Here is a 19,121-nt window from a genome sequence, read left to right as displayed (position 1 = left end):
TCAATGGAACAGGATAGAAAGCCCAGAAATAAACCCACACACCTATGGTCAATTAATCTATGATAAAGGAGGCAAGAATATACAATGGAGAAAAGACAGTCTCTTCAATAAGTGGTGATGGGAAAACTGGACAGCAACATGTAAAAGAATGAAATTAGAACATTCTTTAACACCATACACAAAAATAAACTCAAAATGAATTAAAGACCTAAATGTAAGACTGGACACTATAATACTCTTAGAGGAAAACATAGGCAGAACACTCTTTGACATAAATCGCAGCAATCTTTTTGGATCCACCTCCTAGAGTAATGAAAATAAAAACAAAAGTAAACAAATGGGACCTAATTAAACTTAAAAGCTTTTGCACAGCAAAGGAAATCATAAACAAAACAAAAAGACAATCCATAGAATGGGAAAAAAGTATTTGCAAACAATGCGACCGACAAAGGAAAAAGCTCATGCAGCTCAATATCAAAAAAACAAGCAGTCCAATCAAAAAATTGGCAGAAGATCTAAATGTCTAAATGGACATTTCTCCAAAGAATACATACAGATGGCCAAAAAGCACATGAAAGGATGCTCAACATCACTAATTATTAAAGAAATGCAAATCAAAACTACAATGCGGTATCACCTCACACTTGTCAGAATGGCCGTCATCAAAAAGTTGACAACAAATAAATGCTGGAGACAGTGTGGAGAAAAGGGGACCCTCCTACACTGTTGTTGGGAATGTAAGTTGGTACAGCCACTATGGAGAACAGTATGGAGGTTCCTTAAAAAACTAAAAATAGAGCTACCATATGATCCAGCAATCCCACTCCTGGGCATATAGCTGGAGAAAACCATAATTCACAAAGATACATGTACCCCAATATTCATTGCAACACTTTTTACAATAGCCAAGACATCTAAGCAACCTAAAAGTCCATCAGTGAATGGATAAAGAAGATGTGGTACATATATACAGTGGAATATTACTCAACCATAAAAAAGAATGAAATAATGCCATTTGCAGCAACATGGATGAACCTAGAGATTATCACACTAAGCGAAGTTAAGTCTGACAGAGAAAGACAAAATATCATATGATATCACTCATATGTGGAATCTAATTTTTAAAAATAATATAAATGAACTTATTTACAAAACAGAAACAGACTCACAGATTTCGAAAACAAGCTTATGGTTACCAAAGGGGAAATGTGGGGGAGGAGGGATAAATTAAGAGTTTGGGATTAACATATACACACTACTATGTATAAAATAGGTAACCAACAAGGACCTACTCTATAGCCCAGGGAACTATCCTCAATATTTTGTAATACCTATAAGGGAAAAGAATCTGAAAAAGAATATATATATCTGAATCACTTTGCTGTACAGCTGAAGCTAACAACACAACATTGTAAATCAACTATACTTCAATGTAAAATAAAAAAATAAATAAATACTTAAAAAAAAGTTTTTTAAATAAAGTTTAAGAGTGACTAAAGTTTAAGGTCTACATTATCTGCATTATTTCACTTTCACTTAATCAAACATGCTAGAATGTAGGCTCTAGAGTCAGACTACCTAGGTCTAAATCCCACCTCTACCCTTTTATGACCTTAACAACATTCGTTTACCTCACTACACCTTAGGTTCCTCATTTGTTAAAGGGAGACAGCATCCTAGTTCCTAGGATCCCTGCCTTCTGCCTCTTCCCTCTCCACCCCTACTTCACAGAGCCAGTAGAGTTGGATTTCTTAAATGGATTTTTGTATGTACTTCACTGGCTCTCCTGTTCTTTCAAAAACCATTCAAACTTTCAGCCATGGCATTCAAGTCAAGTCCCTCATGATTGCTCAGCACATTTCCTACCATTTCCCCCCTTGCTGCTATACTCCAGCAGAACTAAATCCCTTGCAGCTCTCCAAATGCCCAGGACAGCCATATGATTTCACATTGTTATTGCTCAGATATGTGGCTTGCTCTGGAACCCACCTCTACCACTGTGAACATAACCAGCAATCCCTTCCAGACTCACCTCTTCAGTGAAGCCCTCCCTACACCCCTCCTCTCTCTCCCACCCCCTCCGTAAATGGTCAATTCTTTCTCTGAATTATCATCTTATCTGACACATAAACCAGTTGTGTGTCAGAGGAGCTACAGCTCCTGGAGGGGAAGTGGTACTCGCCTGGAACTCTAACATGAAGCACAGTATCTGACACATGGAAGAACATGTTCATTGAGCTCTTCCTAAGTGGGGGGAGAAAAATGGAGAGTGAGATGCCAGTTTGCTTGCCTGAATCTCCCACTAGACGATAAACTCTGTGAGAGCAGTGATATTGTCTATCACGTTTCATCACTGTATCTCCAATCGTACCCCAGTGCCTGCCCCGTATGCAGTGCTCAAGTGTTTGCTGGATAAATGAACAAGTAGAAAGCTAACAATCAACAGAGAAATAGAGTAGCTTCATCATAAAAAGGTAGGAAATAGAAATGGAAGAGAAATATTACTTCTTGTGACATCAAGCACTGTCTAAAATTATCTCATTGAACCTCACAATATGTGAAACTTGGAATGTATCACCCCTCTTTAAAGAGAGGATAAAGCTGAGACTCAAATCAGTTGAAGTAATTCACCCAAGGCAAACAACTAGGGTCAGAAGTCACATATGAACTAAGGTTGGTCTGATATCAAACATTCTATTAAATGGCTTCGATTTTTTTTTTTTCCCTTAAGAAGCTTGTTACTTCAATAATAGAAGTAAGGGACAATGCCAATAACTGGATGCCAGAGGAAAGATGTGACAGTGATGACAAAAGGAAGAAAGTCAGGGGAGATCTGGGTATTTGGGCAGAGACGTAGTATGGCGGAAAGGAGACATAGAAATGGAATGGGGAAAGTCATAGCATGCTGATGAGTAACATTGAGAAAGAGGACTGTAAATAATCACAATGAATAATAAGGAATAAGGGAATGGAGCCCAGGAAGGACAGGCAATGACCAAAAAAAAAAAAAAAAAGAGTTCAAGGAGACTATTAAACCAGGGCAGGAAATGCTAAACAGTTTTGGAAACAATTTGAACATTATCAAAAGCAAACCCACAGGGCCTTTCTGCATCTTCAGCACCTCCGGCTGCTAAGCGAGTTACAGTAAAATCCAGAAGTAGGGCAGAAGAATAGCTCTGCGTGGGAGTTCAAACCACGTCAGCTCCAGGCCCGGGGGGATTGCCCTGGGGCACAGCCAAGGACCTCTCCATGGTTTGAGAGTTTCATCAGAAGCAGGCCGTGACAGGGTCCCTGTGGGGGCAATCAGCTGGAGCTGCTGGCCATCTTTACTTGAGAAGTTTGGAGGGACTCACTGGAATGGTGAAGGAGCTTGTAAGAGGAAAAATAGAAAGTGAAGGTGACGTATAGGCAGCAGCTTTATGATTCTATGGCTTCAAATACAACTTAAGCAAAGCTTTGAAGGGAAGGAAAGATGTAGGTGAGCAGAGAGGGAAGGAGAGGGTATTTTAGGAGGGGAAACTCCCTGAACAAAGACTCTCAGGCAGGAATTGGCATGCTATTGTGTGTGTGCGTGCATTCGTGCAAGGGGTGGGGAGGCCCAATAAAGGGTCACCCTGCTTGTACTGGGAAATAAAAGGAGACAGGATTGGATATATATATTTTTTTCTCTAGTTAAGTCTGGACTGAAGTTCCGCTTGGAATATATCTTTCAGATCACAGTATCATTTTAAGACCAGAGAACCTCCTCACAGACCCCCCCCTATAAAATGGAACCAGTGGGTTTATGTAAATTGATCGAGGAAGTATGAAAAAATAAGACCGACAGCACATTTTCTGTTGTTAAATGCTAAATAAATTCAAGGATAATGCAATTTATTACCAGGACATTTTTGAGAAGTATAAGGCCTCCCTCCACCCCTCCCTTCCTGCGTGCTTGGCTATCTTCCTGCCTTCCTCCTTCTTTCCATTACTACTTACTAAATACCAACTGTATGCCAAGCACAGTGTAAATGAACATGACTGACATGATCCTTGCTTTCATGGATCTTACATTCTGTGGGGAGAGGTGAGAGGGTGGGATCTGGGGAGATGGAAGGGGCAAGGCTGCCTTGGTCTGGTTCAGTAAACTGGGCCTGACTCTTTTGTCCCGAGTAAAAAGAAATCGAGTGGTTTGTATTCAGTTTCCATTTCTATTTCCTGAGTCTATTTCTAACTTTTCATAAAGATAGCTAAGTCTGACAAGAATTAACATGATATAAGTAGTTTATAGATTAGTAAACATAGTGACAAAACATGTGGGAAAGTTTCAGCCTTTGTAATAATTAAAGAATATAATTTAAAACAAGTACAAGGCACTACTGTATGTTTACCAAATTAATGTAAAAATACATTTATATTTCAAAAAATAATGAAGTAGTTCAATCACTTTGGAGAGTCATCTGGCAGTACATAATAAGAGCTATAGGATTTGTCTTATCTTATGATTTAGTCTTCTCATTTTGACCTATATATTTCAAGAAAAGAGTCTACAGAAATACCTACTGAAATGTCACCAGATATAACAATCGAAGTTCTTTTAAATGACTGACAAGGTAAAGAGAAAATAGGATTTTAGGATCCTATACAGGGGCTCCTCATCCTGTTATAACAGCTCATGGTGAGAGTAGCCAAAGCTATGCACGTGCGGAAATGAACCCTGAACCCGTATTTTTCCTGAGGTTGTTATGCAGACAATAGTCCTGGGAAATGTTAACAGGTGTCTCTTGGGGAAAGGATCTGGAGATCAAATTAGTCTGAAGAAAGCTGAGAAGTACAAAGGAAGAAAGGTTTTATCCCATAGGATTTTATGTTCTGTACATTTCCGAGAGGGGAATTTCTACAGAAGCCGTTCATAAACTAATTTGATAAAGAAATCCTGTTTGCTAGAAGCATCTGGAGAGTTAATTTTGATAGAAGACATGTAAGGGAACATTGAGGTTTGTTTTTAATTAACTTTTTAAGAAAAACATCCTATAAAACTTTAAACAAAAGCGAATTGCATTATTCAGTTCTGTCCTTTGGTCCTTAATATTTTACATAAATATAGTCATTGTATACATATTATTTTATACTGCGTTACTTACTTCACATTATCTCCATTATTTCCAATAATTGACACAGTTGACATTATCATCTGATATAGATAATTATATATCTATAATTTTGAAATACCATGGAGCACACAACCAATTCAATTCAATTCAATTAAACAAATGTGCAATATTACTGTTTCAGATCTGGGGTTCTCAACATTTTTCTTACGTATAAACATCTCAGGGATAAAATACATTCTCATCAGCAATTATGGCTCATTTTGGTGATTGTTTCAGAATCTTCCGGGAGAGGGGGATTGAGGTGCGGAAGGTTGTAATTGTGAAGAAATTCATCCATGATTTTCATTGGCCCTCCCCACTTCTGTCCTTGTTGGAAATCATTGTCTTAGACCCTGTGAATTAGACACAGTTCTAATCCTTAAGAGGCTTACCAAAAATCATCAGTTACACGTGCACACACACACATACACACATAAAATAAACTATAACATAAGGCTGGAGGTGCAATAAAATCATGCCATAAAAAAACAAAAGTACTAGGAGGTTACACAGAGAAGGAAGACGATTTATGCTTGGGAATTCTGAAATTCATTTTAAGGAAAATATAGTCTTTGCCTTGTCCTTTTACTTCATCTGACATCCAAGTCATCAGCAAGATCTATAGGTACCACCTCCAAAATCTGACAATAGAGAACACTTACTGAGTGCTTACTACGTACCAGAGACTTTCTTTTTCTTTTTCTTTTTTTTTAATTGGGGTAGAATTGCTTTACAATGTTGTGTTAGTTTCTGCTGTACAATGAAGTGAATCGGCTATATGTATATATCCCCTCCCTCTTCCCCCTAATCCCACACATCTAGGTCACGAGAGAGCACCAAGCTGAGCTCCTTGCACTATACAGCAGGTTCTGATAGCTATCTGTTTTACACATGGTAGTGTATATATGTCAATCCCAATCTCCCAATTCTTCCCACCTCCCCAACCCACCATCCCCCGTGTCCACATGTCTGTTCTCTACGTCTGCATCTCTATTCTTTATTTAGTACTCACAATATCCCTATAAGTAGATATTAGTAGTCTAAATGTATAGAGAAAAGAACTGAGGCACAATGAAGTTGTTACCAAAGTTCCCACAACTGGTAAGTGTTCGGGCCAGGATGATGAATCCAGGGAGTCTTGATTCCAGAACCTGCATCAATCACTATGCCACCCTGCTCCCATCACTCAGAACCCTCTGCTTCTCCTCAAATCCGCTCCCTCTGCTCTAGATGAAGCCCCATCATTTTCTGTGGACTTCTGCAATGGCCTCCTAAATGCTCTTCTACTTTCTCCCTTTGTGATTCCATTCTCCCGACATTGTCCTGAGTGATCTTTCTAAAATATAAATCAGGTCTCCCTCCTCACCTAGAGTAAAACCCAAAGTTCCTGCCAAGATAGAGTGAACAAAGCCCTGAGTGATCAGGCCCCTACTCAGCTTTCGCACCTCATCTCACACTAGGCTCCAGGCACTTTGTCTCCCTTTCTCTTCCAGAACTTTCCGTCCTCAGGGACTTTGCACTTGCTCCTCTCTGCCTGGAGTAATATTCCCCAGATTCTTCACCTGACAGGCTCCTTTTCACCCTCCAGGCCTCAGCTTAACTGTCCCATCTCTAATAGACCTTCCCTGACCTCCCAATTAGAAATGCTTCTCTGTTTTCCACTCTCACAATATCATATTTATTTCCTCCATAGCACTTTTCTCTGAAAAATATTTATCTCTTCACTTATTAATAAATTGCCCCCATGAAACTAAAAGTACCCTGAGGACAAGATGCTTGTCTGCTTATTCATTCCTGTTTTCTCAGCAACTCACACAGCTCCTGGCACAGATTCAATGCTCAAACAATATTTGTTAAATGAATGAATGAATGAAAAGTAGAAATCCATAAATAATATGCCAAATTGAAATCTCATGTGCCCAAGTGGCTTGTGACTGCCGCAGATTAATATAATATAATGTAATATAATATAATATAAAATAAACAAGGTGAAAAGACAAGAAATGCAGCAGTCTCACAGATGCTTCTAGACTGTGTTGCATAGTGTTGTCATGGAACAAAAGGTAAAATGAATGTTGGAGACCTAGAGCTTCAGGATTTGCTCGGTCATTGACTTATTTTAGAAGCTATAACAAATAATAATAGGAAAATGAAGAGGAAGGAGAAGGTGAATGTGCAGAAGAAGGGAGAGATATGCTAACATTTATTAATTAGGCCCTGTTCTAAATGCTTTTTATGTATAAACTCACTTAGTTCTCATAACAACTATGCAGGTTCTCTATTGCAGCATAATTAGCTATCCCCAAACTTAGTGGCTTAAAACAAATAGCATTTGATTATATCTTACAATTATTTAGGTCAGGAGTTTGGGCATTTGTCTGTTTCACATGGCTTGTTCAACTGGTGGTTTGATTGTTGGAGGGTCTAGGACAGCCTCACTCATGATTGGTGCCTTGGCAGTGATGGCTGGGAGGCTGGGCTCTGCAGACCCTTTACCTCCTCCCTCCCCACGTGGTGTCTCCAGAGGGTAGTCGAACTGTCTATGTGGAAGCTCCGGATTCAGAAACTTGGAAGAACATGTCAGTTGTCTAAAAGGCTAGGGTCAGAGTTGACATGCCATCACTTCCAATCTACTCTATTGGTTAAAGCAGTTACAGACCAGCCCAGATTTAAGGGAAAGAGAAATAACCACCAGCTGTTGATGGGAAAAGTAGCAAAAACTTTGTAACCATCTTCCATCTGATATAATAACCCTATGAGGACAGGGTACCATCATCTCCAATCTTCAGCTAAGACTACTGAGGCACAGAGAGTTGGTAGACCCAGACAGGACTCTGCCTTAATTTCTATTGTACACTGGTTAAGCAGGGATAGTTAACACCTTTCGTAACTATGTTTTACAGAGCAGAATAGTGATGACCATTGAGTAACAATCATGTACCAAACACTGTGCTCACCACTGTAAGAGGGAAAAAGAGGAATAAAAACCCCAGTTTCTTGTTCTATATGTGAAAATTATTTGAAAATAAAAAACCGTAGGGCTTCCCTGGTGGCGCAGTGGTTGAGAATCTGCCTGCTAATGCAGGGGACACGGGTTCGGGCCCTGGTCTGGGAGGATCCCACATGCCGCAGAGCGGCTGGGCCCGTGAGCCACAACTACTGAGCCTGCGCGTCTGGAGCCTGTGCTCCGCAACAAGAGAGGCCGCGATAGTGAGAGGCCCGCGCATCGCGATGAAGAGTGGCCCCCGCTTGCCACAACTAGCGAAAGCCCTCGCACAGAAACGAAGACCCAACACAGCCAAAAATAAATAAATTAATTAATTAAAAAAAAAAAAAACAGATGGTGCTTTAAAAAAAAAAAAAAAAAAAAAAAAAAACCGTAATATACACTGATGAATGAATAAAGAAAATGTGGTATATACATATAATTGAACATTAGTCATCCTTATAAAAGAAGGAAATCCTGCCGTATGCAACAACATGGATGAACCTGGGGGACACTGTGCTGAGTGAAATAATCCAGTCACAAAAGGAAAATACTGCATGAATCCACTTATCTGAAGAATCTAAAATAGTCAAACTCATAGAAACAGAGAGTAGAATGGTGGCTGCCAGGTGCTGTGGGAAGAGGGAAATGAAGAGTTGCTATTCAACGGGTATAAAGTTTCAGTTCTACAAGATGAATAAGTTCTAGAGATCTGCTGTGCAACATTGTGACTATAGTTAACAATACTGTACTGTGCACTTACACATTTGTTAAGGAGGTAGATCTCATGTTAAGTGTTCCTACCATAATAAAAAAGAAGACATTTTCAAAAAAAAGGGGGAAGAAGAAGAGGTATATAGGTAATAACAAATATGTACTGTATAATACTAATTTTCTTTATGAGATTATATATTCACATAAATGTATACCACACATTGGTATATTCTTAAATAAAAGCAAACCTGTACTGGATGGATGGATAGATAGATAGATAGACAGACAGATAGGTAGATAGATAGATGTAGACAGAGATATGAGGAACTGTTATCTGATGTATTCTAAGTAACCCCATGGAAGCAACACCAGATTTAGCTTCAGGAGATCAAGGTGCTAAAAATAATCGTTAATTACTATGGGACCAGGAGAAGTCACTTAACCTTCTTGGGTCTCTTCATCCATAATGAGGGATTACCCTAGATAACTGCTAGGTTTCCCCCCAAATTTGAGTATCTATGATTCAAGATTTTAAAAGTGCTTTTGTGATACTATATACATGTGCTATGGTATGGCTCCCCTCACCTGAAATAGCTATTTGATTCTGGTTCCAGCAGAGAAGTCTTATCGGCTGTTCTAGGTTGGAGCCACCCTTACAGGAGGAAAAGTCCTCTGATTTCCCCTTCATGACAGGTTCACTTCATTCAATACAAGGTGTCTGTCTTGGTCAGCTCAGCTGCTAGTGGGTTATCTCAGCACAGGAGGTGTATGGTGAGAAGAGGGATAATATTGTTATACCAGTTCCAGAGTCAGAAAGTAATATTGTTTACTATAAGTCTATATATCCTGGGGAGTTTAAATGCCAAAGCAGCTCATTCACAAATAGCAAACACCATCTTCAGCAGCTGCTATAACAAAATACCATAGACTGGGTGGCTTAAACTACAGACATTTACTTCTCATAGTTCTAGAGGTTGAAAAGTCCAGGGTCAAGGTAACAGCAGATTCAGTTCTTGGTGAAGGCCCTCTTCCTGGTTTGCAGACAGCCACCTTCTCACTCTGTGCTCACGCAGTCTTTCCTGGGTACACGAGAGACAGCTCTCTTCCTCTTCTCATAAAGGCAGTAATCCTATCATGAGGGTCCCACCCTCACTATTTCCTCTAAACCTAATTATCTTCCAAAGGCCTACCTCCAAATACCATCACACTGGGACTTAGAGCTTCAACATATGAATTTTGGAGGGACACAAACATTTAACCCATAGGAGTGTTTTTGTCCAATAGCACCAAAAGTCAAAACATTCCCAAGAGCTATGGAATCCTCATTATCTCAGGAAATGTGCACTACACAAAATTCTCTGTTTCCTGCTTTTCCTCCTCTCTCAGGAGTATAACATTGGAAGATCAAAATAATTATCACAGAAAAACAACATCAAACTTTCATTTTCCAAGCTAGTCACCACAACAAACACACATTCTTGCCTTGGGCTTTGAAGAGCTCCCTTCATTTCCTCTGTTACTGGCTATCAGTGGGTTTGGGTATGACACACCTTCTTTCTCACTCATAGCCATAAAGGTAAAGGGTACAGAGAGAGAGTAAGACTCACGAAGCCATGACTCATTTTTGCATCTTTTGGTTTTTGATCAAATGCCAACAGATGGCAAGAGAGAAATAAATGAGTCTTTAATAATGGGCTATATGGAAACCAGTAACATTATGGGTGATTATTCAAGTTTCATTATTAATTTTCTTCCTCCTAAATTTGTAAATAAATGTTGTACAATAGACAAAGGATACAATCCTAACACTTTCTGGGGGGAGAGAGAAGTTGCACTTTTCAGCTACATGTGTAACTTACACACATGCAAGTAACAGATGAGGTAATAACTGTTTACCACAAAAACTTAGTGTTTCAGATCACCATGGCAAATGAACATTATTTATGTAACAAGCTATAAAATGAGCTTGTATTTCAAAATGCATTCATTTTCTTGCCTTAAAAGTAGCCCAAAAGGGAAAATGCTTCCTAAAATGACCCAAATCCTACACAACATAACAAGGATACAGAGGTGGAAGGAACCTGAGAAAATCCAGCCTCCTCATGTTATAAAAGAAGCAAACTATAGTTCAAAGATAAATGACTTGCTCAGGACAACAGAGCCAATGAATATGCCCAAATGAGTCAGTGTCTCCAGAATCTCATCACAAAGCCCTTTTCAGCACCCCTGATGCCTCTGGAAGTGATGGTCTCAGCATTCTTAACCTTTATCCCCCTGGATCATGACATTTTGAAAAGAGAAGATGAAACAGCAGTCCTCCTTTTAAAGTATAGTAACTAGAATGTAGCAGGCACTTATAAATATCTGTGGAATATATCAAAAAGTACGTCATACTGGACAAAAAAATTCTCACCGAACAACACAGCAAAAAAAAAAAAAAAATCACAAGGACGAGAACAAGTAAGATTTCTCTAAGTGTTCCTTGATATAAGTCTTATCTCCTGAACAATATTTTAAACTCTGTATGTGCTGGATTGTATCATTTGTTTATTTTACCTCCCCAAACCATAGCGCAAGGAATGTTGTTACAATGGCCATATTTTTGATCCTGATATCAGAGGATAGAATATGTAAAATTATTTTTGTACTGCTTCTTGGGGGTGATAAGCTCTCTGGCAGATGAAATTTTGTTGTTGTTGTTAATAGTTTTGTTGAGATGTAATTCACATACCATATACTTCACTCATTTAAAGTGTACAGTTCAGTGACTCCACCATGTTGTTCTAAAATTTATTGGGGTGATGGTTGCACATCACCCCAAAAAGAAACCTCACATCCCTTAGTTATCACCTCCACCCCCACCCCAGCTCTCAGCCCCCAGCCCTTGGCAACTGCTAATCTACTTCCTGTCTCTGTAGATTTGCCTATTCTGAACTTTTCATATAAATGGAATCACACAATATGCAGTCCTCTGTGTCTGATTTCTTTCACTTAGTATAATGTTTTCAAGGTTCATTCATGTTGTAGCATGTATCAGTACTTCATTCCCTTTTATAGCCAAATAATATCCCATTATATGGAAACAACACATTTTGTTTATCCATTCATCAGTCGATGGACATTTGGGTTGTTCCCACTTTTTGACTATTACACATAATACTAATATGAACATTCATGAACATATTTTTTCAGGACATAGTTTTCATTTCTATTGAGTGTATATCTAGAAGTGAAACTGCTGGATCATTGGCAGATGGGATTTATATATGGAAATATTTTCCCTTGCAGGACATCTGTTATGATTTATTCAGGAAATGAGACACACTAATTGAAACAAGATCTGTCTCATGTAAATTATTGCCAATTCCTCCAAGGAGGAATTTATCAATCTTTGTTGAACTGGCTTTAAGTCCAGGGCCAGTCCTTGTCATTTTCCTGTTGTAGACCTCCCCACATTTCCCTGGTACACCTCTCCCTCTACTCAGTAAATCCAAGGAATGATTCTGAAAATGCATATTTGATATGGGGAACTTCATGGAAGGAAAAAAATCTCTGTTTATCTACCTATCTATCTACCTACCTATCTATCTATCTATCTATCTATCTATCTATCTATCTATCTATCTAACTATCTATCTCACCTCATACTTCCTGAAACAGGTTCTTAAAGAGATTTGAGCCACCTGGATAATCTCAAGAAAACTCTACATTCTAAATTTTAAATAAAATTACTAATTATTATAATCAGCAGATTGTTTTAGGTCAAATGTAAGAAACAGTAGAGATATAATTTATGTGCTATAGAGACACTTTGTACTCTATTGCAATCTTTTTCAGATTCAATGTGAACCCTACTTTGGGTCCATTTTATACAGTCTAGAATGTGGCCTTACTATTTTTTAATTATAATAGAACTTTATAGTTTATATACCCCTATTTTCAAAAATCATCTAGTAATATGTTTGACTTAGCTGATAATTAGTACTTGATCAGTAGGACAACATTCACTCCTCAATGTGTAGCATTGTTTATTTGGCAAAATAAGATCCACTTCATATGCTTTATGTCTGCTTTATGACATAATTTCCAGGAACTCATTGCGGTGAAAACTGGGGACTTTCTGCACCAGTGTGTTGGACTGTACCCTCCTTGACTTCACCATCAGCGATGTTAAAGATGACTCTCCCCAGTTGTGTTATCATCAAGGTAGCACTGGCAAGAATGTGGTATGGTGACCCCCGGAATCGTGGCCAGACTCTCAGCATTCTACTTCACCAAAAAGCACCTGCTAGTGATAAGACTGTGCTCTTCATATCTCTCTCTTCAGAGAAAAATTGAAGGTCTATGTTAACTGTTATTTACCAGGTTCATTTAAGCCCCCAGCTGTTGATCTTCCAAATTTGATAATGCAACTGAAAAGTCAGGTACTTTTCTTTGTATTTAATGCTCTGAATGGCAGACTAAGAGCCCGCTGGTTCCTAAACTCTTAGTTCAATTATGTTATGACTTTTACACTAATTATAACCCCACTGCCTGATAAACAACTAGGACCCACTCTACAGCACAGGGAACTATATTCAATACCTTGTAATAACCAATACTGGGAAAGAATCTGAAAAAGAACATATATATATATATATATATATATATATATATATATAAAACTGAATCACTTTGCTGTACACCTGAAACTAACACAACACTGTAAATTAACTATACTTCAATTTTAAAAATGGCTTAAAAATAAAATAAAAATAAATAAAAATAAACTTTAAAAACCCCAGTGCCTTCTCAATTATAAACGTGTAAAATATGATCAGTCAGCCCATCTTACGGTCAGGATTATTATATTCAATTCCAAGGTCATGTAATACAGGGAAAGATGAGGACTTTGGAATGCCTAGACTCAACCCCTGGCTTTTCTATTTGCAAGATGAGTAGTTTGGATAAATCATAATCTACCAGAACCTCAGTTTACTCTTTTATAAATTGGAGGTAATTATAGTATGGCAGAGCCAACACATGTGTTCCCCAAACCCTATCTTATTTTGCTCTTCCTAATCAACAGAAAGATTGTATTTCTCAGTCTTCCAGGGAGTGACCTAGAGGTCATTAGAAGTCGGACGTGGACCGGGAAATTTGAACTTTAAAAACATCTCATGGGTACATCTGGCTCTCTCTTCTCATGCTATGGTAAACTCAGAGGCCATGTGTTAAGATGTATTCTATGCTTTCTTAGAGTCTGTATTTGTCTATGTGGTATCCATTAATCAGAACCAAACGAATGGCCAAAGTTGTTTACATCTCCCCTGTGACCCAGCTTTTGTGAGTGCACAAAAATCATATTACAGACCCTCCAGTCAATCCCAAATCCATATCCCCAACTGCCTTCTTTATCTAACTCTCACATACCAAGCCAATATTTCCCCTGCCCTAAAGCACTCAGGGCCAGGTACCAGATAACTAGAGGCCACCCCTATAGCCCAGAGCCCACCAACATTATTCAAACCAGTCCTAAGCAGTTTCCCTGCCCTGCCTTGCCCTCCCCACAGAAAATACCCTAAAGGGTCTGGACCTATGCTTTTTCCCTTATTCCTACTTCTGCCTCCTAACTCTGGCGCCTCCCCATGTGGCCCTGCATGGTAAGTCATGCCTCTTATTTCTAGGGGAACTGGGAATAATGAAAAACTTTTCTTTCAATGGCATTGATCTCTTATGTTGTCACTCAGTCACATTTATAAATTAAGACCCAGGCAGAAATCAAGATGATGGTCTCATAAGATGAAGAGTCCTTCCTGACTAGCGTTGGATTTTACATGACTGGGTGATAAATGTTTGTTTTGCTAAAGCACTGCAATTTTAGGGGTGATTTGTTACTACAGCTTAATTGAACCTGTCCTGACCAATACAAAATCCTCACATTCCAAGTGTCTTTCAATGATTATGAAAAAATAAATATATGTACACTATGTAACAGTTGATGGTACAAAGTAGGAACTCAAAAAATGCTAGTTATGATGATGACTCAACAACAATGTCAAAAAGTAATGTATGAAAATAAAGCAAGTATGATCTGTTTATTACTCCATCAAGTGAAAATAGCAAAACAGCTTTTCACCAAATGTGGAGCATACGATTGAAATATTGACTCACAACAGGGATTGTGGTGTACCAAAAAATACACTTTGGCAGTTTGTTCAAAGAGATAGGGAGTCACCCTCCTCAGAAACTGGAAACGTGAACAGACGAACAAAAGACTCATTCCTTGGGAGGGGCACTCCCTGTGCTAGACATCACAGACAGAAAACAACAATGAATTCAAACGAAAACCCATATCAAAATACAAAGGCAGGTGTTATAAATAACAGGCATTGCTTTGCTATGCAGTTTTTTTCTTACATGGACAACCTACATAGCCAGGACAATTTATTTATTAAGAGGTAGTTAATGATGCATAGGAGGCCACTTAGTTTGTATAACTCTTTACAGTTTACAAAACACTCTCACAAACATTCTAATAAGAGCCATATGAAGTGATCAGAGAAGTTATATGCTATTAGTATACAAAAGAGAAGTCACCTGTGTACAACTGCCCACTTCATATGCTACTTCCAGGACTTAAAAATTGTATCTTTCTTCTAACAGTCAGGAAAAAGTTAGAGGCAATGGGTGGCATTAGGATCCATACAAGTAACCTACAAACTTGCTACTCACAGTACATCTATGGACTAACACCATTGATATCACCTGAAGTTTGTTAGAAGCTCAGAATCTCAGGTCCCATTCCAGACCTGCTGAGTCAGATTCTGCTTTTCAACAAGAAGTCCAGGTGCTTCCTACACTCATTACCATTTGAGAAGCAAAACCCTAAAATAATGTTTCTAACTGTGTGCCTGAGATTTGGGAACCTCTGAATTGAAGAGGGAAAATAGCATGTAGACTCAGGAAAACAAGACTAAAATATGATTGCAACTAATTAATCTGAAAACTCAACCATTTTAGTGTATTCTACCTGAAAGTGAAAACTATTAATGGCACGGGAGACAAGATTACTTGGAGTCCAGAAATAAGAAGCCTAAAAAGCAACAGTTTTGCCTATGTCTTCTATACCATTTGATAAAGATAGCTCTCACCTACCAGTCTTCTGTACCATTTGATAAAGATACCTCCCACCTACCAATCCACATGTTTGTTCTGAGAGATGATGGGTGCATTTGATCATCAAAGTTGAATGCCCTACATAATATCTTCAAAATCTAGTTTTATGTTTTTCTTTCAACTTTCTGATTATAATTTTGCTACCCATCTCATGTAGTTTTTTTGACATAGAGAGAACTGACCAAACAAACAGACCAAAACATTCTAGCTCACCAGCAATTGTACCTTCCATTATAACTTAATATATTGGCTGCCTATTTTTAAAATCAGTTGATTTGAGTGGTTAGGACAAATAAATATACCTGAGTCCACTATGAATCCAATAATAAACTTTCTTTTTCTGGACACTGATGACCACTTCCTAGAAACATGACTGTGAGGTTATGGTGGAATGGCAACATGATATGTCTGGATAATGGTAACAAACACTTATTAAGCACTTAGAGCAAATAAATGTTTGTCTCTATGAAGTAATTTAATTCTCATAAGTCATATTATTATTCTCAATTCACAGATGAGAGAACGGAGGCACAAAGGCATTAAGTAACTTGACTAAGTAATGAGGTGACAGAAATAGGGTTTTAATCCAGGCAGTCTGGCACGAAAAGCCACCTCTCTTGACCACCTTGCTATATTTCTTCCACCCTGTCTCTCAATAATTGTTACATATTAGCCACTTCCTCTCTATTTCCCCCACCCATCATTTTGGATTAAATTCAAAAACATTAACAGACCTAAAGTATCAGGAACTAGAGGTCTTGGTATAACCAAGAGATTAAAGCTCCAAGCCTCATTAAGTAACTCTTTCACCTATGTGGCTGAGGAAGCTCCCCTGGGGCTTACAGGTTAAACCACAGATATGTTAGATCCTAAAAAGATATTCTCTACTTTGCACCTCCTTGGATTTTCTTCCCCTGGTATTCAGAATGGAATGGTACAGAAGGCAAGGCTGGATAGGGCCAGGGAAGGGGCAGGAGACAGAGGTGACTTTGGTGGGGGCTTAGGCAAAGAGGAGTCTGTAACTCCTTAACAAGTAACAGTATTGGGGTTTGAGCCAACAGTTCTATAGAAATACTAAACGTGCTTTGCCTTACTTGGACCTCTATGGATATATTTCTCTTGGGACCATTCAGGGAAGTGGCTGTGGCCACAAAGAACTCAAGGATTTGCAACCCTAGATCTCTGGCCAAATACCAGTATTATCCACAGGACAAGCACAACAGAAATAGCATGTCATTTTACAGATTAAAAAAAAAAAAACTGGTAAACTGTAGAATAAAGATCTTTACCTCCATTCCTGTGAGATGGGCAGAATGAACCTGGACCAAATTCTCTAAGGTCTCTCTTAGAACCTTTGTAGTCCTCTGCTACAGATGACTAGGATTGTCCAGTGACTTGTCCTCATGACATCAGTAAGTGATTTGCAACCTTTTCTCTGCCTGCCCAGTACACATTTCCATAGGTTACAGTAATACTTCAAATGAGATTTGTATAAAACTACACATCTTCCTCAACTTCAATGGGGTAACATCCCCATAAACCCATCATAAGTTGAAAATATCCTAAGTGAAAAATGCATTTAATACACCTAACCTACTGAACATCGTAGCTTAGCCCAGTCTACCTTAAATGTACTCAGAACACTTACATTAGCCTACAGTTGGCAAAATCATCTAGCACAAAGCCTACTTTATAATAAAGTGTTGAATATCTCATGTAATTTATTGAATACTGTACTGGAAGTGAAAAACAGAATGGTTGTCTGGGTGTACAATGGTCGTAAGTGTATCGGTTGTTTACCCTCTTGATCGTGTGGCTAATGGGGAGCTGTGGCTCATTCCCACTGCCCAGCATCATGAGAGTGTATCGTACTGCATATTGCTGGTGAAGAAAAGATCCAAATTCAAAATCTGAAGTAAGGTTTCTACTGAATTCATATCACTTTTGCACCGTTGTAAAGTCGAAAAATTCTAAGTTGAACCATCGTAAACTGAGGACCACCTGTACATGTTCCTGCTCCCTTCAGTACAAAATAATGAAGTCACGTTGCTCAGTACTTTTAAGATGCATTTGGAAATGTGCCAAATACATGTCATTGCCCCAGGGAGAAAAAAACAGTTTAGTGAAAATAAGCAGCAGTGTGAGACTTCAGTATAAACTTAAACTGAACTTGAACATGTAACTAGTTCTAACATGTCTAGTGACTAATAACTGGGCTTTTTTTCCCTCCTTATTCTTAGCAATATCAAAGAGACAGAGACTGATCAACAAGCAGTAACTAATAACTGCAGCGACTTACCTCATTCTATGCTTGTTAGAAAAGTAAAATAATTTAGTTTGTTATATATTTATAATTTATTTAACAAATCTCCCAATGTTTCCAAATATTTGCCATCTATTTATCTATCTCTATCTATCTATCTATCTATCTATCTATCTATCTATCTATCTATCTATCTATCTATCATTATCTAGAAAATATTAGGATAACTTCCCAAGAGTCAGGAGGGAGTGGTTTCCACATGATCACCCCAGCAAATAAAAATAGTAACATTTAGTGTTAACTAAATTATTTATAGGTATTGATCATGGCAATTGATGGGTTCATTCACTCTTTACAAGGGATTGTACAAGCCTCTAAGTGTGTATTTACTTAATATTTTTTAGAAACTAGATTTAGAATTCTCAAAAACGTAAAGTTAAACAAGTCACCTATTTTTAACTCGATCTGGAGTTTAAAAATATTGGCAAAAAATGCACACATTTCTGACAGTTTAAAGTATTTTCTGCATTTATGAACCACTGCTTTACTTTTTCAAAGATTTAATAGTTTAAGAAGCATAAAAATTACTGATTTCTGTGCATTAAATTAGAGTGCAAGACACTGTGATGAACTGTAAAAGGAAACATTAAGAGGAGACCAGAAAATTTACAGTAGCCAAGACATGGAAGCAACCTAAGTGTCCATCAATACATGAATTGATAAAGAAGATGTGGTACACATATACAATGGAATATTACTCAGCCATAAAGAAGAATGAAATAATGCCATTTGCAGCAACATGGATGGGCCTAGAGATTATCATACTAAGTGAAGTAAGTCAGACAGAGAAAGACAAATATCATATGAT

Source organism: Eschrichtius robustus, chromosome 3, assembly GCF_028021215.1.
Source record: "Eschrichtius robustus isolate mEscRob2 chromosome 3, mEscRob2.pri, whole genome shotgun sequence".
NCBI lineage: Eukaryota > Metazoa > Chordata > Mammalia > Artiodactyla > Eschrichtiidae > Eschrichtius > Eschrichtius robustus.
This window is presented reverse-complemented; position numbering follows the sequence as displayed.